Source organism: Schistocerca serialis, chromosome 4 (genome assembly GCF_023864345.2).
Source record: "Schistocerca serialis cubense isolate TAMUIC-IGC-003099 chromosome 4, iqSchSeri2.2, whole genome shotgun sequence".
Classification (NCBI taxonomy): domain Eukaryota; kingdom Metazoa; phylum Arthropoda; class Insecta; order Orthoptera; family Acrididae; genus Schistocerca; species Schistocerca serialis.
In genome coordinates this window covers 789,392,434-789,414,717 of record NC_064641.1, presented here as the reverse complement: position 1 = coordinate 789,414,717, position 22,284 = coordinate 789,392,434, and positions in this window count along the sequence as shown.

Below are 22,284 nucleotides of genomic sequence, written 5' to 3'. Positions count from 1 at the left end.
TCCTGTATGAGACAAGTAGATCGTTGAGCCGGGTGCTCCACTGTACATACACTCCTGGAAATGGAAAAAAGAACACATTGACACCGGTGTGTCAGACCCACCATACTTGCTCCGGACACTGCGAGAGGGCTGTACAAGCAATGATCACACGCACGGCACAGCGGACACACCAGGAACCGCGGTGTTGGCCGTCGAATGGCGCTAGCTGCGCAGCATTTGTGCACCGCCGCCGTCAGTGTCAGCCAGTTTGCCGTGGCATACGGAGCTCCATCGCAGTCTTTAACACTGGTAGCATGTCGCGACAGCGTGGACGTGAACCGTATGTGCAGTTGACAGATTTTGAGCGAGGGCGTATAGTGGGCATGCGGGAGGCCGGGTGGACGTACCGCCGAATTGCTCAACACGTGGGGCGTGAGGTCTCCACAGTACATCGATGTTGTCGCCAGTGGTCGGCGGAAGGTTCACGTGCCCGTCGACCTGGGACCGGACCGCAGCGACGCACGGATGCACGCCAAGACCGTAGGATCCTACGCAGTGCCGTAGGGGACCGCACCGCCACTTCCCAGCAAATTAGGGGCACTGTTGCTCCTGGGGTATCGGCGAGGACCATTCGCAACCGTCTCCATGAAGCTGGGCTACGGTCCCGCACACCGTTAGGCCGTCTTCCGCTCACGCCCCAACATCGTGCAGCCCGCCTCCAGTGGTGTCGCGACAGGCGTGAATGGAGGGACGAATGGAGACGTGTCGTCTTCAGCGATGAGAGTCGCTTCTGCCTTGGTGCCAATGATGGTCGTATGCGTGTTTGGCGCCGTGAAGGTGAGCGCCACAATCAGGACTGCATACGACCGAGGCACACAGGGCCAACACCCGGCATCATGGTGTGGGGAGCGATCTCCTACACTGGCCGTACACCACTGGTGATCGTCGAGGGGACACTGAATAGTGCACGGTACATCCAAACTGTCATCGAACCCATCGTTCTACCATTCGTAGACCGGCAAGGGAACTTGCTGTTCCAACAGGACAATGCACGTCCGCATGTATCCCGTGCCACCCAACGTGCTCTAGAAGGTGTAAGTCAACTACCCTGGCCAGCAAGATCTCCGGATCTGTCCCCCATTGAGCATGTTTGGGACTGGATGAAGCGTCGTCTCACGCGGTCTGCACGTCCAGCACGAACGCTGGTCCAACTGAGGCGCCAGGTGGAAATGGCATGGCAAGCCGTTCCACAGGACTACATCCAGCATCTCTATGATCGTCTCCGTGGGAGAATAGCAGCCTGCATTGCTGCGAAAGGTGGATATACACTGTACTAGTGCCGACATTGTGCATGCTCTGTTGCCTGTGTCTATGTGCCTGTGGTTCTGTCAGTGTGATCATGTGATGTATCTGACCCTAGGAATGTGTCAATAAAGTTTCCCCTTCCTGGGACAATGAATTCACGGTGTTCTTATTTCAGTTTCCAGGAGTGTATGTCATCTGAAGTCGGAAGTACTGAGATACTGTACATTAGTAGCAAATAAATCGAAATCCACCCTCATTCGTGCAATCTCTTGCAATTTCTTTGAGAACTCAAGATGAAATGTTTCCATTAATTGAACGTATTCAGTCATGTGTGGTCGACATATCACTGCCTTGAGTCATGCGAAATGCTTCATGCCATGAACTCGAAGCTGATTTCTTTCCACAGGATTAATTTTTGTTTGATAGCATCAGTCCTGTCTGACACATCTGTTGCTAAGGGATTCTCCCTTGCATTAAGACGCTTAAAGAATTTGATCAGTAAAAGGTTTTGTCACTACTCTACCTACACTTCACTCAGTTTTATTCCTAATGACCGCCTTCAGTTGCCAGCATTCACCGTTGTTACACAGAAAACAAAAACATCGTATCGTCTTAGTGGCTTTTGTTGTAATGACATTCCAATAAATGGTTTCGCAGCTCATAATAGTGCGAGGGCATTCTTTGCCCTTTGCATGAGCTTTCAACAACACGAAAAGTAAGGCAATTCCCATTCGCCACTGAACTAGTGGCTTCTCCACCTTTTCTTGTTTGGAGATGAGCGTAGACGCCTTATCCTAATGCAGAACGTAAATCTAATTTAACGCAAGTAGTTGTCAGCAAACTGCTTGGTGTCTGACAAGGCGACTGCCCACCTCTAGCGACGCCTTTCTTCAGCCTTTTTTGTCCTCCTCCTCCGCGCCCCTCGCTGTGCAATCGGAGCGCTACGCAGGAGACGAATTCAGTTGTTCGAAAGTGCATATCTTTGAAAAAACTGCTGTTGGGTAATGTTCAACACCGTTTTGTATCACCCCATGCACAATAACACGTTTAGATTCTACTTCCCGTATTACTACACAGGCCGGTTCCACTGTACGACGGCAGCCATTCTTCGGTGATGGACTGTGTGAGAAGGATTCTTGCAACGCCGCACTGGAAGATTGAACTCATCACAATCGTGCTAAGTCGGGCTGATGACGAGTTGTAGCACAGCCCTTTCCATTCACTTGATCCCTGCCTCTTGGAAAAAAGTGCTCATAAGGTGGGGACAGCGTCCTCGTCCATTATCGTCTCGAAAGGCGTACCCTTAGCCTATATGTTGAATGTACAGCCGAATATTAAGTGCACATTCCTCAAAATACCGTGTATAGTGACGAAAGGCGTCTAACATCTGTAACATATCAGACCAAAACCCCAAACAGACCCATCTCCTTCTTGAACTACCCACCTCAAACGTGACTTTGCGCCCTGTCGCCTCAGTGTCCTTCTACGACGATCGTCAGACGTAAGACAAATACTGCAGCTGTCAATGAAGAGAATTTGAAGCCACTGATGGAGAATGCATTTCAGGTGTTCGCTTGGCTACATTCTTCATGCTTCTTTTTGTTTCGTGATGTCCACCAAGAGACGATTTTGCACCATTTGGGTCGACATATTCCACTCTGTTGCCTCCAAGACGCAGCATGTAGCGCCGCGAGGAGTGGCCGCGCGGTTGGAGCCGCCATGCCACGAATTGGACGGCCCTTCCCGTCGGAGGTTGAGTCCTCCCTCGGGCATGGGGGTGTGTGTTGTTCTTAGCATAAGTCAGTGTACGTTAGTTTAAGTAGTGTGTAAGTCTAGGGACCGATGACCTCAGCAGGTCGGTACCTTAGGAATTCACACACATTCGAACATTCGCAGCATGTAGCTGCGTTGACAAACAGAACAGTACACACTAACCGCAATTTGCCGTTCACAATTAGCGATAATGACCGAGGGACGTGCATAAACGGTGCTGGTTTACTTTTTTACCTTCTGATTATGATGATTGTACATTGAGATTTCCTATGATCAACATAGTATGGAGAATGAGATTTCTGGTCTCGAAAAAAAAAGGAAAAGAAAAAAAAGAAAAACCACACAAACTACGGAATGAGATTTTCACTCTGCAGCGGAGTGTGCGCTGATATGAAACTTCCTGGCAGATTAAAACTGTGTGCCGGGCCGAGACTCGAACTCGGGACCTTTGCCTTTCGCGGGCAAGTGCTCCGCCACACAGCACACTGCACACAGCTCTAATCTGCCAGGAAGTTTCATATCAGCGCACACTCCGCTGCAGAGTGAAAATCTCATTCTGGAAACATCCCCAAGGCTGTGGCTAAGCCAAGTCTCCGCAGTATCCTTCCTTTCAGGAGTGCTAGTCCTGCAAGGTTCGCAGAAGACCTTCTGTATAGTTTGGAAGGTTGGAGACGAGGTACTGGCAGAAATAAAGCTGTGAGGATGGGCCGTGAGTCGTGCATGGGTAGCTCAGTTGGCCAAGTCGGCTCGCAGCCGTGTTAGCGTGCGGAGCTGCTCCGCGCGCCGTCCGACGCTCCGCTCTCTGCGGTGTTTACTTCCGCGTCGCGGTGTTTCTGTTTATCGAGTCCAGTACTAACGTACTCCATGGCGCACTAGTATCGCCGTGCAACGATCAAAGTAACGTTTCAGGCCGAACATCCACGACCCAGAGCTTTCGAAGTCGAACAGTTCATACGTGAGGATCTACGTTTGAACCCCCAGGACGCAATCGGCATACATTTTTCCATCACTGGAAGTGTTGTCTGCATCAAGATGTCGACGGAGGAAATTTGCAATAACATAATTCACTGTCATGGCAACGGACTAAAATTTAAACACTCTGATGGACATATGGGTGCTGTGACAGTCGCCCATGCTGGATTCGGTCTCCGGACATTGCGGGTGTTTGAGCTCCCGTTCGACGTGCCCCAGGATGTGGTCATTGCCGCTTTCCAACCATATGGCACCGTCTTGGGTGACGTCGCGGAGAAGTTGCAAACATTTACGATCTACCCCGTATTAAATGGCGTCCAGCAAATAAAAATTGAGCTGACGAAACATGTCCCATCGTACCTGATGATTTGCGGTGTGAGGGCGATCGTCATGTACGCTGGACAGCCACGAACGTGCGCGGGACGTGGCCAGGAGGGACATGTACGTTCCGAATGCTTACACCGCCGTTTAATACAGACGCCGCTACGTGAAGAGACCCAGGCTTCGACGGGCACGTCCTTACCCATCAGACTGCTACGGTCGCAGGTTCGAATCCTGCCTTGGCATGGATGTGTGTGATGTCCTTAGGTTAGTTAGGTTTAAGTAGTTCTAAGTTCTAGGGGACTGATGACCACAGATGTTAAGTCCCATAGTGCTCAGAGCCATTTGAACCTTACCCATCACCTACGCCAAGGTTGCACAGGACCCCGTCGTACCAATCCCTATTGCGCCAGCAGCATCGTCAACGCCACCGGCCGCAGCACAACGCGCCGACGACACAAGCACGGCGTCGCCTACAGTGCTCGCTTCAGGACCGTCCGGGTTGCAGACCGAAACCGATGTTCCTGTTGGAACCATGGACGTCGACCTCGGTGTCGTGCCGACGTCTGCCTTTGTCCAGACGGGTTCGGCGTCAGACGACGGGCGACCACATTCTGATTCAGAAGGCCACATCAGAAAACAGCGGTCGCCTCGCAAACACAGGAAACGACGACGAACGCCTTCAGATGACGCCCTTTCTCAGACGGCCCCGTGAGATGTTGACCTGATGTCTGACGGTGATCTCCCACATTGCGTCCAGTCAAGCGATGTGGCAGCAATAGGCGCCCCTCCTGTGACGCCTCCTCTCCCAGCCGGGGACGTGTCCTCGCCGTTGGCAACGAATGATGACGGCGGTACCCCTGCCACACATGTTGCGGAATCCACAACACCCGTTCCGGAAGTACGTGACCGTCACATGTCCACGTCGTCAGCTTCCTGGACCGATGACGTTGAAGAAGAAGTGGAACAGACTGCCAGCGTGTCTGCACAGGAGTCCACCACGGCGACACTGGGGCTGGTGCCCCGCCAGTAATTATCACCACTGCGGCACCACCGGCGGGTCTCCACCTGCCGGCTACTTCTACCGCACGTTCTCCAAATACTGACGATGGCCGTACACAGCAATATCGTATCGCCACGATGAATCTTGCCACCATTCGTGCCCCCCACAAAATGGCCATGTTCCGAGACACTATTTACTCTGCGGATGTTGATATAGCACTTTTACAAGAGGTGTTTGTGGCTGACTTCCTAGTTCCCACCGGATACAACGCCCATGTTTCCCCCGCATCCGACACCGGTAGCGGCATCGTCATCCTGCTACGCGACGGACTCCCTGCAGAGAACGTCATCTACCTCCCCACTGCGCGAGGTATGGCCCTCACACTGTTCGGCGTGCGTATTATTAATATCTACGCTCCGACCGGCACTGGCCGCCGTCATGACCGACAAACTTCTTTTGCCGAAAGCGTCACACCCCTCTTCACCGGTCCGCAGGACGATTTGGTACTCGGTGGGGATTTTAACACGACACAAGAGCCCGCGGACCAACTCCCGCGACATTCCCTTTGTGCATCTCTCTCAGTGGTCATCGACCGTCTACGACTTGTTGACACATGGAAGAAGCTCCACGGAATTCAACCGAGCTACACATTCTACACCTCTCACTCGTCAAGCCGCATAGATCGCATCTACGTTACCCGCTCCCTTGCTGATGGCACACGTCATGCGGAAGTCTGGCCCTTGGCCTTTTAGACCATCATGCGTACCTCTGTGACGTCACTCTCGCCCGACGGCAAGTGTGGCATAGTCGTGGTCTGTGGAAACTCAATGTCGCTCACCTGACCTCCTCAGACTGTCGCCGTATGGTCGAAGAAGCGTGGGCACGCTGCCACCATCGTCGAGCAGCCTATGACTCCACCTTATCATGGTGGCTCTCCTGTGCAAAGCCGACCCTCAGGAAGACTCTGATGAGTTATGGGAAGGAATTAAAGGCGTGGCAAACTAATACCCTGCACTTCTACTACACCGTACTACATGACTGTACGACGATGCCTTTCTCGCCAGCACGGCAGTCGGTAGTCCATCGCACGAAGGCGCAGATCTCCTCGATCATGCGTCGTCACTTGGAAGGCACTGTAGTCCGTTCTCGAGCTTCTAATCGAATCCCTGAAGAACGTCCGTCGATGTACCACCTCCTTCAGGAAAGACAACGACGACGACGAGCTCTGATCCAAGTCCTCACTGATGTGGAAGGGCGCCCAACAAAGCATCGGTCGTACTCTCCATGCTCATTTTGCCGGGCTATACGCAGCCGTACCGCATTCTGCAGCACTGATCACAGAAGTCGCTCAGCTTACTACGAACACTCTTCCGGCGGATGCAGTGCATGACCTCCAAGACGACGTAACCACAGATGAAGTGGTAGATGCTATCAAGGCGGGTTCCGATAACAGATCTCCTGGACCTGACGTTATACCCATCGAATTTTATAAAAGTTTTCACTATTTGTTGTCTTCCACGTGGACGGCAATCGCACAAGAGCTGATGTCACCGATGACAGTGGTCCCGAGCGCCTTTCTCGAAGGCATTATTATCCCCGTACATAAACCGCGCGGGTTTTCGAGGGTCCAGGACTATCGACCAATTACTTTGCTCAACAGCGACATGAAAATATTCACACGGTTACTGGCATCGCGACTCAAGAAGGTCGCACGTTACGTCACATCCTACGACCAGACTTCCCTAGGAGGCGACAGCAACATCCGTACGGCCCTTTGCCGTTACAGAGACATGATAGCATAAGCGCATTATGAGCGTCTCCCTGGCGCCTTGGCTTCACTGGACTTTAGCCAGACTTTCGGCCGGCCGGAGTGACCGAGCGGTTCTAGGCGCTACAGTCTGGAACCGCGCGACCACTACGGTCGCAGGTTCGAATCCTGCCTCGGGCATGGATGTGTGTGATGTCCTTAGGTTAGTTAGGTTTAAGTAGTTCTAAGTTCTAGGGGACTGATGACCACAGCAGTTAAGTCCCATAGTGCTCAGAGCCATTTGAACCAGGCTTTCGACCGTGTTGACCACTTCTATTTACGGACAGTTCTTCAGCATGTGGGTTTCCCTGGCGGTATTGTCACAGTGGTTATGCGCCTGTTGAGTAGTGCAACCTCTAAAATCATGTACAATGGTCGCCTAACACCAGCCCTGGTCATCGCACGATCTGTGCGGCAAGGCTGCCCTCTTTCCACGATTTTGTATGCTTTCGCCTTGGAACCCCTGCTCCAGGGCATGCGCCAACGTTTGGAAGGTATGGCTGTGCACGGCCACCGTTTTTGTTGTACAGCCTACGCAGACGACATAGTACTCGTATATCTGCGCAGTGAAGATGAAGTACGAGCAGCACTGAGATGGGTGGCGACTTACGGCGAAGCGTCGGGGAGCTGCCTCAACGTGTCAAAATCCAAGGTCCTGCTCATTGGTGAGGGCTTGCCGGAGAGATGCGCTGCTGCCCTCAGTGTCGCCGCCAACATACGATGTCTTGGACTTGATTTCACAGCAGATCTGTGCCGCTCAGCGACAATCAATGGTAGACGGTTGCTACAGACAATCAGAGCAAATCTCGCAGATCACCGGCTACGAGCTCTCGACGTTATCCAATGCGCGCAATACGTGAATATGTATCATGCTTCCCGTATACCACACGTGGCTCAAGTACTACCAGTCCCAAATCTCCTGGCGCGACGACTGTTGACGGCTTTCGGCTCCTTCGTCAGCTCGGGGATGTTATTCAAGGTGCAGTATGAATCCCTTGCACTGCCACGAGATCGTGGCGGGGTGGGACTCATCCACGTGCTGACTCGTGTCAAGGCACTATACGTCAGCTCCCAACTAAAACTTTGGCATCGTTGCCCGCAGAGCCTTACTAGCCTCCTGCTTCACAACTTTGCGCCGGCCTCCTTGTCCGCCCCAGTACTGGTATCGACCATTCCAAGCCCCTTTTACTACATCCAACGATTTTTCCTGGAGTTCAGTTATATCTACCGGTCCTTACCACTTACACGTTTGTACCTCACGAAAACAGTCTCCGAATTGTTACAACAGTGCCGCCCGTCCAACCCCATCGAACGTAAGTATCCACAGTACGTGTGGCGACACATATGGGAGGCGATCCATGCGCGTTTTCTCGAATCAGACGTTCAATCAGCGTGGTACATCACCGTGAATGGCAAACAAGTTAACCGAGATCGTCTGCACCGCATCCATCTCGCCGATTCATCCCTCTGCACACACTGTGGAGTGGATGACACGGATGTCCACTGGTTCCACTGTGGCACAGCGTTCGACGTCTGGCCACTTGCGTGGCGAATTTTGGCGTTTCTTACTCGCCAGACACCGTCTCAGATCGACGTCCACATGCTTTTGTACCCCGATAAGACTTTCTAACCCTCCGCCAAAACTCACTTTGTGAATTGGATCTGTGGCCACACGATCCGCTATCTTTTCACTTCTGGCGACAAGTCTACGCTAGGATATTGGACTTATCTCAACGAACGACACTGCGTCCTGATACGCAACCCACGCTATAAGCAATATTTTTCCAATTTCTTACGGAGCACCTTCGATGACCCACCTAGTAGCTGGAACGTCCAAGCCCTGAGAAGCTGAAAACTGTATTAACCGAACCGAACTGAACAGATCTGCTACCCAGAACCCTCGCCTACGCCATGAGAAGACACGTTTGGACGAGCTGGCATGCTGTAGGCGGAGACACTTCAGGAGCTCCTGTAAGAACTGGTCTTTAACTACAAGTCGCACAACGACCTTAATTAAAACAAACACAAAGAAAATAAAAAAATAAAAAAATAAATAAAAAAACTTTTCCTTATTTATTCCTCATAATTTGTTCTTAAAGGAAAAAAGACTCATTAAAAAAAAGAAGAGGGGTAGCTGCCCTCTGTAATTTAAAAAAAAAGTTGGTAGAGTACTTGCCCGCGAAAGGCAAAGGTCACGAGTTCGAGTCTCTGTCCGGCACAAAGTTTTAATCTGCCAAGAAGTTTCACACAAACTACGCTTTGACGCGTAACTGAAATTTTTTACCCACACTTCCCTTCCCTCCCACCCTTCCAGTCGCACCTACACAAGTTAGGTGCTCTTTTGCGGCCAGAGGGCACGTGTAGCAGTGAGAGGGCAGACGTAAGCACACTATGAGCTTTCCTGGCATGGTGTGACGCAGCAGGAAAGAGTCTACAGATGGGAGCTCCAGCGGCAGCACTGACTTAGGGCAGAGTCGGAGGCCACTGGGGGAAGCGGCGGACAAGTTGCGGGATGGCACCAGTGCCTATCATGGTCCACCAGCTGCACTTTTTTGCTTCAGCACGAGTGGCCCAAGAAGTTGCCATGTCTGGAGCCTGGTGGAGAACCTAGTCAGCAGAGCTTACGGTGTAGAGGAGGCCATTTCTGCTTGTGCCACTGCCGAGCTTCACTGTGTGCATTGGCAGACAACCAATTGGTTTCGTATCTGTTCTTGGATGGGACTTCATCTGTAAATGTCTTCATATTTGCTGTGGCTGGTCAAGGTGTGGCCACAGTCATGAGCTTGTGGCAGGAACAGTTTGTTGATTGCCCCTGAGAAAAACGGACTAGGGAGGAGAACACTTGCAATAGAGTATTGTGATTCAGCAGCAGTCTGCACGGTCAATATGGGACAAGGCCAGGTATCATCGCGTGGGACACCAGACTGTGTCTTCTTGCCAATTCCGAGACGAAGATGGGAGCTCACAGCCAGTGGGGATGACGATTGAGAATTTGGTTACAACAAGACAGTGCAGAGCACAAAGTGACATGTGCTTTTGTTGGCCGTATATGTTAGTGGCAAACACTGAGCATATTTTGCCCATTAGTTAGCGTATGGTAATGTGCCTAGATGGGTGAATATAGCACTGCGTGCCTAGGTGGCTGAAACTGTCTTGTGTGTGTTGTGGTTATACTGAAGCACGACGAAACTGTGAAGATTACTGACAAGTGAGTTGGAGAATTCCACAACAGGGCTTTGATGTAAGAGAGTGTAATATTGGAATTCGAAAACACATACACGGTGAGGCTGTAATACTATGATTGTAAACTAGTAATAATTATTGTGTAATCTATTGCCTTTCTTACAGCCCATGTAGTAGTTAGTTCTGTGTGGTTGTATTGTCTTTTGAAATGGTTGGCAGATGAAGGGTGATAGTAACAGATTATAGACATTACAATGAGTCAGTTGTTAGTATTACCGATTCAGTGTCACCGCTTTTAAAGTTAATCTCAGGCCAAAACAAGTTGTGCTTTTTCGGTCTGAGCTCATTTGTGTGGTTTATCCGGACCAAGCAAGACTGTTTTATGCAAGTAATATATGGATGTATTTTTGAATAAGTTTTCTTGTACACGGTGATTTCGTGTAGATTCCACGGACTGCAAGGGATGATGCAGAATGGCAAATGCATCAATTTCAGGAAATGGATCCCGGAGTGGAAGCGACCGAGTCGTAACTTATAAGCGAAAATTATTCTTATACCTGTGACAGCGGAATTCCAACGTGATGGATCCCCACCTCACTTTGAACTCAGGGTTCATCAACATCTGGATCAGATATTCCCTGAAAAAAGTGGATAGGCAGAGAAAGTCCTGTTACATGATGAGCACGTTCGCTTCACCTCACACCACTTGATTTCTTGTCGTGCGGCCACATAAAAAGTCACTTGTACGAGACGCTTTTCGAGACTGAAAAAGAATCCTCGCTTGCTGTGACACTGTTCAAACGACACCAGGGATATCAGAACAGGTACAACAGAAGTTTGTGCGATGATGCCTTTCCTGCATCGACGCTGGGGGAGGTCATTTTGAACAACTGTTGTAAATGTAGCTGCTCGTGAAATTTGTGCTGGTACATGGAATATATTATTACTGCATTTCGATTTCTCTGACATCAAGTTAAGTCCTCCATTACTATTCCATCAACACGGGAAATTATCTGAGGTCATTGGGGAGTATTCAGCGGGCATTCTATACGTCGTGATCGGGGTTCGGAAGTTGCGCCCTTAGTTACAGCGCTGCGTGAGGCTAAGGCAGAACTTTAATAGATTTGTTCTTATACCTTTCGACTCAGTCGTTTGCAGACTAGGCTTCCTTACCTGACATTGATACATTTACCCGTTTCTGTCATCCCTGAAAGTTTGTAACATCGTCACGTAATCACCCTGTATGTTATCGTTGCCCATTTGAGCTAAGACTTTTTTGCAGGAGGAATGGGTATGTAATTCTCTGAGTGTTGAACATGGCATGTCCATCTGACATTGGATATAACCTGTAATTTGTGCAAAAAGAAGGTCAAAAGCATACAATAACAGATTTTATTTCTCTTCACGGGTGTTGTATTGTTTTGACAAACTTCTTTACATTCAGTTTGATTGTGGCGACAGGTTAAACAACACAAAGCTAATGGTTTCGTGATTAATGGATGAAACTGGATTACAATCTGTGATATAGTGCTTCGTTCTGAAAGCTACATTCTCGATGAAGATAAAACAAGCTTAGATCCGACATAAATCGTTTCTTTTTATTTTTTTTTTCCTTTTCGTCGGTTCACAAGTGAGCTGCTGGACTTAAAGATAATCGTGTGTTCTTTGAAGCTTATAAATAGTTCAAATGGCTCTGAGCACTATGGGACTTAACTTCTGAGGTCATCAGTCCCCTAGAACTTAGAACTACGTAAACCTAACCAACCTAAGGACGTCACACACATCCATGCCCGAGACAGGATTCGAACCTTCGACCGCAGCGGTCGCGCGGTTCCAGACCGTAGCGCCTAGAACCGCTCGGCCATTCCACCGGCTTGAAGTTTATAAATGCTGAAGGTGTTTTGGCGTATTTTCACAGAGCCATACTCAATTATCATCAGCTGACGGTACATGAGCTCACTGACATGGCAAAGATCTCTAAAGACAGTGGTCGGCACGTTTTTCAAAAAGCTTTTCGTATGATATAACCTTCCGTCCGTATGTGACGCGACTTTTAACTATCGACACATTTCAAAGACCTTGATACGCAGTGGCTAGCACGTTTTTCACGAAGCTTTTGGTATGATACCGCCTTCTGACCGACGCGGCTTTTAACCATCGACACATTTCAATGAACATTGTTCTAGAGTGTTTAGACTCGTTTAATCGCAATCAAAGTGAACTCCTCTGACTTGTACAACAGTTTATGTAAATGTTTATCGTAATATATCACAGACTAAGGAGCATAAAAGGAAGAAAATGCACGAAAGAATTCAGAAGACATGACTGCCATTTTGTGGGATGCTCGTGGTGTTCAAAGAGTTTCTCCTCAATGATAGAACCAGTAACCCTCCCTACTTGGCGAAATGAAGCATGTTATTCAGGGTAAACAACCAAATCTACAAGAATGAAAGGTTCAAAATGGTTCAAATGGCTCTGAGCAATATGGGACTTAACATCGGAGGTCATCAGTCCCCTAGAACATAGAACTACTTAAACCTAACTACCCTAAGGACATCACACACATCCAAGCCCGAGGCAGGATTCGAACCTGCGACCGTAGCAGTCGCGCGGTTCCAGACTGAAGCGCCTAGAACCGCTCGGCCACCGCGGCCGGCAGAATGAAAGGTGTTCTGCATCACAATACCTAACGTGCCCTCATATAGTTCGCTGCAACACTGCGTTACGTTCACTTCGAAATGCTTCCACACCCCTGACGTATTTCGCCAGGTTTGGATCCCAAGCGTTCTTTATTTCCTTTCTGTTGTTCCCTCAAACCTGAAGCAATGCTACGTCGATGGACATTCACATTACAAAGTTAAGCCTGAGATCATGGTTATACAGAGTGATCCAAAACGAATGGGTGAAAAAGAAAGTATTTCTACGACTACAGTAATGACTTTATTTCAGAAATACGCGTTTATACTGAAAATTTAGGCTGGTAGCAATGAAACAATTGAAAGTCACGGCTGTTGTTCATCGTTGGCATTAGTATTCAAAACAGTGATATTCGCGTGAGAGCCGGCCGATGTGGCCCAGCGGCTCTAGGCATTTCCGTGTGGAACCGCGCGACCGCAACGGTCGCAGGTTCGAATCCTGCCTCTGGGCATGGATGTGTGTGATGTCCTTATGTTAGTTAGGTTTGAGTAGTTCTAAGTTCTAGGGGACTGATGACCTCAGATGTTAAGTCCCATAGTGTTCAGAACCATTTGAACCATTTTTGAATGCACGTGCGAAAAGGCGTATTATGCTATAGTATAAGCAAAAATGTATTCAATAATCGTTGTTCGAAGATATTTTCGGACCAACTTTGGATAATGTGGCACTACACTTTCACAATACTATTGGATGGGCAAAGCAGTCCGAGGAAGCAGGATGCGTATGCAAGAATAAAACCACAGGGCGGTCATTCGTGGAGCATGAAGTGCTGGAATGTATTCGTACGATCTACGAAAGAAGCGCCAGAAGATCCACACGTTGGGGCAGCAGAGGAGTGAATGTGTCCCTCTCAATAGTGTGTCATTTGTCGCGCAGTATGTATGGTTCAAGCCTTAGAGAATTCAAATGCTACAGGCGGTAAAAACAGCCGATGAAATGAAACAGAGACAATTATGCAGTGATTTACAAGAATTGATGGAGGTGGATGGTTCCGTGGATAGACTGCGTTCCCTGACGAAGCCACAGTTCACTTAATTGAAAAAGAGCGATTTGAGAAAATCGGTACACAAAACCCGCATGCATTTCTGGAACATGGACGTGATTCTCCGGCAGTTAACGTTTCCTGCACCGTAACCAACCGGCTGTTCTTCTTCGTCGAATCTACGCCGTCAGTTGGGGCTGAGCCGTTCTAGGCGCTTCAGTTCGGAACCGCGTGCTGCTACGGTCGCAGCTTCGAATGCTGTGTCGGGCATGAATGTGTGTGATGTCCTTAGCTTAGTTAGGTTTAAGTAGTTCTAAGTCTAGGGGACTGATAACCTCAGATGTTAAGTCCCATAGTGCTCAGGGCCATTTGATCCATTTTCTTCGTCGAATCTACCGTTACAGGCATAACCTATTTCGATATGCTTTCTCTCTGGTTGTTTCCTCAGTTGACAGACGAGGTACGCGAACTAATTTTGCAGCTGAATGGAGACTCGCGACATTGACATAACCTCGTATGCAGGCGCCTCAAATAATGTCTTCCACAGCGTTGTATTGGTCGTGCCGGTTTGAACGATGTGCCGTCCATGTTGCGGCCTCCGCAGGTCGGCTGACCTTATACCAGTAGGAATTTTCTTTTAGGGATGAGTGAAGGACATCCTTTACGTATCCCCATTTCCTCAGAACTTACACCAGCTAAGGTACAGGGTAGTCGGCGTTGTTAACGCCACTGATGAGACTAATTTGGAACAGGTCTGCTGCACAGGCAACTGCATTGAACGCCGGCACGATGCCTTACAGGAGAATTCGTCGACGTTCTAAACAGACAGTCTATAAAACCATCGAGAACATCGAGTTCGCCACAACAGATGGAAACAAGAAGAACCGCATACCAGTTAAGAGAGTTGCTGCTACTGCACTTGTCGACGGACCTTGTGTTTTCTGTGGTTGTAGACTTAATTTTAGTATTGATGTTAATGATACTTTTTCTCATCGTAATGGTTGGCTCACTGTAGCCATTGTACGTGGAGGTACGGGAGTTCCTAACGTACCTGGACTTGAAAGTTTCGTTGATAGAGACATTATCGCCTATCGTACCTATCATATGGCAGAACTTGCAAGTAAAGACTTTGGTAAATCAGCTTATATGTCGCCTTCTGCATTGTCTTTGTATACTCGTAATAAGAGAAAAATATCTGTAAATTAGTCTGTTTTCATTTGGGTTAAAGGTAAAGGAGTATGTGAATATGTAAAATTTGTTGGTGACTGTTCCTTGTTTTTTTTTTTTTTATATATTTATAAATAAGTAGACTTCTGTAGTGTCAGAAATGGAGCCCACATCGAACATCCATGAATGTTCATAGGAACTGGAGAGTTAACCTGTACGTTATAATGGTTGCCGAATCGTTGATATTCCTATATTCGCACTATATCACTCCAATATACGAAGCTTGTTGGCACTTGATGTAGAGAATTCGGTTGGCGCCATTAAATTGTCTTGTAGTAGTTGCTGCTGCTGCTGGCTGGTTCACTGCCGTATCTTGATGTTAATGTTGACTTTATATATATTCGTCTAGGGGTAAAAATATGAGGTCCGGTGTTGTTGATGTGCTTGTTGATAAATAATGAACGACAGTATAAGTGAACTTAAACTATTTATTGGCATGGTAGCCATCTTAACTCCGTTGACCACCCAAAGACGTTGTCACAGTACAGAGTAAAATTTCTTTTACAACATCTTTGCATTGTTTTTCCACATCTACATCTATACATCTACATCTATACTCCACGAGCCACCTTACGGTGACATAAGACAATAACATACACGCTTTACAAAAGTTCTATCAAGACTGAGCTGACGAGGCTTCTTGCTGCTTGTATTTATAACCTCGTCAAAGAACTACTAAGAAAAGATGTGGTTTATAACTCAGGCATCCATCTGTTATCGTAATTTGTGCAAAAAAGTTATTAATTTACATCGAGTGACATAATTTAACAGGTCATTAAAATGACAGACAGATTTGTCAACTTGTCAGAACAATTCTTTGTTGCAAAAAGAGCGTTTTTCAAAGGTACATCTACTGACTTCTCTCATTTGCATACGTAAGTAAATAACCTGAATTATTAAAAATTACAGTGGTTCTCGTTTAAAATAAATGTGTTTACGTGAATAGTGAGTGAAAACAGTCCTAGTGAATAAATAAGTTTCACTGGGTAATTTTTATTTAAGGAGATCCAAAATACGTAAGTTGACCAAACAGGTTTCACTGGGTAATTTTTATTTAAGGAGATCCAAAATACGTAAGTTGACCAATATTATTCGTATTTCATATTAATTATTTCAGCTGAATATAGTGTTTTTACATAATGACATCTGCTGTATCAGTGTTCAAGTGATGTTAACTTTTGTGTGGGTCAGTTATTAATTATATTTTAATGGGTTGACTGTTTATGTAGACATGTTATGCAGTCATTGCTAACATACACAATTACTTTCCTATTATCATAACTGCTAGTTAAACTGGTTGAATTAGGAGGGTATCGCATACTTCGTTATAATAAAGTCTTTAATAGGTTCCGTTACAACGTGTATGTCTGAAATAAAGCCATTACTGTAGTCACGGGATGATGATGATGTTTGGTTTGTGGACCGCTCTATTGCACTGTCATCAGCGCCCGTACAAAGTCCCAATTTTTACACAGTCGAATTTTTTCACAGTCCAATGTAGCCACTGTCACAAATGATGATGATGATGATGATGATGATGATGATGATGATGATGGGGAGGACAAACACCCAGTCCCCGGGCAGAGAAAATCCCCAATCCGGCTGGCAATCGAACCCCGGACCCCATGGGCCAGAAGCAGCAACGACTGAAGTCACTGGAATACTTTCACTTTGTCCTATTCATTTTGAATCAAGCGGTTTTGTACATGGGGTATTAAACGTATGAAAGTCGTTGGAGGACAAGGAGACAATATTGAAATACATAAAGAATACATTTGATATAGCGTCCCATTTGCCACGACGAGAACTTTTTGAATTCGTTGTACAACAGCATAGCTCTATTACGTCATTCGTAACACCGCTCACTCGAGCCAGAAGCCTAAGAAGGGAGCTAACGAGACACTGCAGGCAAACAGTAAACCAATGAGAGAAATTTCTGTATCGTACGGCAGTAGTTGAAATCGAGTAACGGCCAGATGAAAGGGTCATTACAAGTGTCGGACGATGACGTGACGTTTGATTAGCCGCTCTTTAGCGGCAGTAACCAGTAGAACAAGGCCCATTCGGCAGCCGGTGGCCCCCGGGCGACATTAAAACGGGGTGAGAGCGGCCAAGTGGCGGGGGCGGGGGCGGAGGCGGGGGCGCGCCCTCCCCGCATCCCGCGCTTAATGACATCCGCCCCCGGCAATTAGGGCACGCGAGTATGCATGACGGCGGCGGCACCGACATTATTGGCCGTCATTAGCGGCGACCCGACAGAGCGGCGTCACGCGCGGTCGCCGCCGCCCCCGCCGCCCCCACCGCCCCCGCCGCCGCCGAGGCCGCTCCAGATCCCGCGCTCTAATTGCCGCCCCCGCCACGCCATAATGGACTGCGTCATTTCTCGTTTGTCATCACGCCGTTTTCGACTCTGCGTGTCCCGCAGGGCCTTGGAGCCCACCTGCCTAGCGCAGCGACGGTGACCTGAAACTGAGCTGACGCAATCATTGCCGACCTCTTTCAGTTTTTTTTTGTTTTTTTTTTTTTGGTCGTTTTCGACCTCTACGACATTGCTTTAGTACTATTGAAATTAATGTAGTGGGTTTAAAATCAGTTGCTACTTTTGACAATTCAGTACGGGGCGAGTTGGGGGAAGCGTAGTTGCCAGAGTTTTCTGAACGCGTCACCAGATTAAGGTAAGCGCCAGGCCTACTCGGCGCGGAAACTATTAAACTCCCTTTAGTGCGTGAGCAGCAAGCCGGGCGAGACGACCGATCTGCAGTCTTTCTCAAACGATTTCAGAGAAAAAGTGTTTGGTATTAAGCTCTGATTCCCGCGCAACTTATAGCTTAATTCGTGAGTTTCGTGATGAACTACCCATCACTTCGTTAATAATCATAGTTATTGTGATGTTTCTACACTACTGGCCATCAAAATTGCTACACCACGAAGATGACGTGCTACAGACGCGAAATTTAACCGACAGGAAGAAGATGCTGTGATATGCAAATGATTAGCTTTTCAGAGCATTCACACAAAGTTGGCACCGGTGGCGACACCTACAACGTGCTGACATGAGGAAAGTTTCCAACCGATTTCTCACACACAAGCAGCAGTTGACCGGCGTTGCTTGGTGAGACGTTGTTGTGATGCCTCGTGTAAGGAGGAGAAATGCGTACCATCACTTTTCCGACTTTGATAAAGGTCGGATTGTAGCCTATCGCGATTGCGGTTTATCGTATCGCGACTCTGCTGCTCGTGTTGGTCGACATCCAATGACTGTTAGCAGAATATGGAATCGGTGGGTTCAGGATGGTAATACGGAACGCCGTGCTCGATCCCAACGGCCTCGTATCACTAGCAGTCGAGATGAAGGTATCTTATCCGCATGGCTGTAACGGATTGTGCAGCCACGTCTCGATCCCTGAGTCGACAGATGGGGACGTTTGCAAGACAACAACCATCTGCACGAACAGTTCTGCGACGTTTCCAGAAGTATGGACTATCAGCGCGGAGACTATGGCTGTGGTCACCCTTGACGCTGCATCACGGACAGGAGCGCCTGCGATGGTGTACTCAAAGACGAACCTGGGTGCACGAATGGCAAAACGTCATTTTTTCGGATGAATCCAGGTTCTGTTTACAGCATCATGATGGACGCATCCGTCTTTGGCGACATCGCGGTGAACGCACATTGGACGTGTGTTTTCGTCATCTCCATACTGGCGTATCACCCGGCGTGATCGTATGGGATGCCATTGGTTACACGTCTATGCACCCAAATTGCGTGAAAATGTAATCACATGTCAGTTCTAGTATAATATATTTGTCCAATGAATACCCGTTTATCATCTGCATTTCTTCTTGGTGTAGCAATTTTAATGGCCAGTAGTGTATATTATGTAATTTACTGCAAGAAATTCTTTAGATTTGCAGTGGAAAATAGCGGCACTATGAATTTGCGTTTGTCATGTGTTCGGTCATATGCTGCTGCGTATGAAATTTAGATAACATATTGAATTACTCTTTAAACTTGGAAGGATATCGCCGTCTGTCTCCATTGTTGAGGAAATGGAATGTATGTAAAGTGCTCAGCCACGAATGCACTCGGCAGTGAGAAAGCCAGAATGAAATATTCACAAATCCTTCACATCTCATAAACGATCCGAGATGATGAAACAAGATTTTGGGAAATGATAGCACACAAACGGGAGAGTATTTTGCCAAATGACTAACATGTGAAACATCCATGTATACCACGGTATTCAAGCAACTACAGTTTTTTAATGAAATAATGTAATTTTCAAGTGGCATCAATAGCTGAGTGAAAAGAGATTTGCTGTGGATTTTGCAACAATACAAGTGAAAAAGTTAATGTTCATTTTTATAGTAAGAATGGGCTTTATTCGTAACTAATGATATGTCTTGCCCTTGCCAGCTTAATATTGCATTGTTTCACGATATTGTCACAGTTTCAACTGCATCAGAGTGTTAGTGAGATGAATTATTGTCAACTCTGCTGTGTTTAGGTAAATCGCAGTCCATCATGAATCCATGTCTCACCAGATCTGTGGTGTAACATTTGCAATGGCTTTTTTTGTTGCTTTTCAAATTCATTGAGCCTAATTTCTTGTTGTTTTTTCCACACATAACTGTTCACCTACGCCCATACAGGGGATAACAAATTAATGTGGACACCTGTACTTACTTCGGAATGGTTTATTAATAAGGGGTTGGACCTCCATTTGCCCATAATACACCTTCTTGGAGTACTGGCATATAGTGATGGTATAGTGTCCAGTGGAATGTTAGGCCACTCTTCGACCAGAACCTCTTCTAACTCCTGTAGTGACGGGGGAGGCGGAAATCTGACCAGGAGTCTGCTCTCCAATACCGCCCACAAGGGTTCGATAACGTTCGAAGTCTAGGGACTGTGCTGGCCAGGGAAGACGCCGCAGTTCAGTTGCATGGCCCTCATACCTCCTACCTGGCTGCGTGAATGGGTAGAACACTTCAACGCCTGAAATATGGCGTCATTGTTGGGGAACAACATTTAAATCATGGGGTGCACCTGTTCACCTAAAATGTTCACATAATCATTGTTTGTAACACGGCCTTTGAGAGTAATGATGGGACCAGCAGAATACCATGATATGGCTGCCCGCAGCATCACACTTTCTCCTCCATACTTAACCGTCGGAATCAAGCAGTCAGCATTGTAGGCTTCTTTTGTCCAGATGTAAACCCGGCCCGATGTTGGAAATAACGAAAACTTTGACTTGTCGGTCCATATGACGTGTTTCCACTGATCAGCCATCCAGGATTTATGCTCCCGACACCATGTTTCACGCTTCTTTGCGTTGGCTGTCGTCACTAATGGTTTAGGTGCAGCAGCTCGTCCATGAATATTCGCTTTATGGAATTCTCGGTGGACAGTGTCCATAGATATGGGGTCCAAAGATGGCTATTGAGCTGTACAGTCACTTTAGCCGCCGTAATTTTGTGTTGTTTTGTCACAATTCGTCTTAGCGTACGACGATCTCTGTCACTTAGTTTTGATTTGGGCCCAGTAATACGTTCACACGATGATGTCTTCCCATGTTTTGTGTAGGCTGTCATGACTGTTGAAACAGTTGCTCTTGAAATATTGAATAAATTGGCTGTCTTGGTTACTGATGCTCCAGCTATCCAGCTAATCGGGCCCCCACAATCTGCCCACTTTGGATCTCTGTTAGATCTTCCGTTGCACGTCGACCTCAGCCTCTGAATGCAAATACGAGGTGTTCACTACTCATAAACAACCTGCACTGATGCCTAAAAAATGGTTCAAATGGCTCTGAGCACTATGGGACTTAACATCTGAGGTCATCAGCCTCCTACACTTAGAACTACTTAAACCTAACTAACCTAAGAACATCACACACATCCATTCCTGAGGCAGGATTGGAACCTGTGACCATAGCGGTCGAGCGGTTCCAGACTGAAGCGCCTAGAACCGCTCGGCCACACCGGGCGGCGCACTGATGCCTAGTCCGTACTCAAAACGCCCAGTCCAGCGTCACACGTGCCTTACGTGCGTTGTTGCCCGTCAAACACAACCATCCCATTACTAGCACTGTTCACATTATTTTGCCTATTCCCTTTATATTCTCAGTCGGATTCAAATGAGCATGATGCTGAGAGAGCCTGATTAAACTATGCCCTTTACCGTTAGCCAGTTCGTCGACCTGGGAGTGTGGAGCTTTTGGCTTGTACAGCACAAGTTCCATAATTCCGCCTTGTCCATGCTGGGCCTATCTTTTTTCAACGGAACATTCCTTTGTACCCAGAGCAAAATATGTACTTTCCTCAACTGTACTGATGGAGCTTTATCCATCACAACGAAGTGATATGACGCATAGTCCATTACTATTGACGAATTCAGAAGAATGTTTTGCAGCAGAACATTATCTTCGCGGCCGGTGAACGTGTTCTCGGACGACCACTGTATTGCGAATCTCGTGCTCAGACGTGACGCACTGTTATTATTAATGCAACGTCAACAAAAAACACTAACTTGTTCATAATACCTAACGACTGCAGAACACTTCAGCGCCAGAAAATAAAACTTTACAACGAGATCTAATGAACGTAGATGTTTCTAATGCGCGACACCACGTCGTATTGTTTATCGACAGCATGGCAACAGAGCCGCTTTACCAACTGGCAGGGTGGTAGCGAAAGCCTGCTCGCCATTGGTTATTACCTACGCAACGTTGTGATGTCCCTTCCGAAGGGCCAAACGTCAAAAGTCGCAACAAATTTTAAAGGCACTCTGTATAATGTCTTATGTCAAATCATCCAGTCCTTTTTTCTTACGAGGCGTATTCGAAAAGTATGGTCGGTTTAAAAAGGAACTGCTAGTCCACGCCCTCAAAGCATTCGACAAAGTCTGGCTCGATGGCTTAATTTACAAATTATCCTAGTTAGACATTCCAGGACACATGATAAACACGACCGCCTCGTTCCTGGTGGGGAGGCAATAATACGTCAGGCGCGACAATCATGCGAGCACGA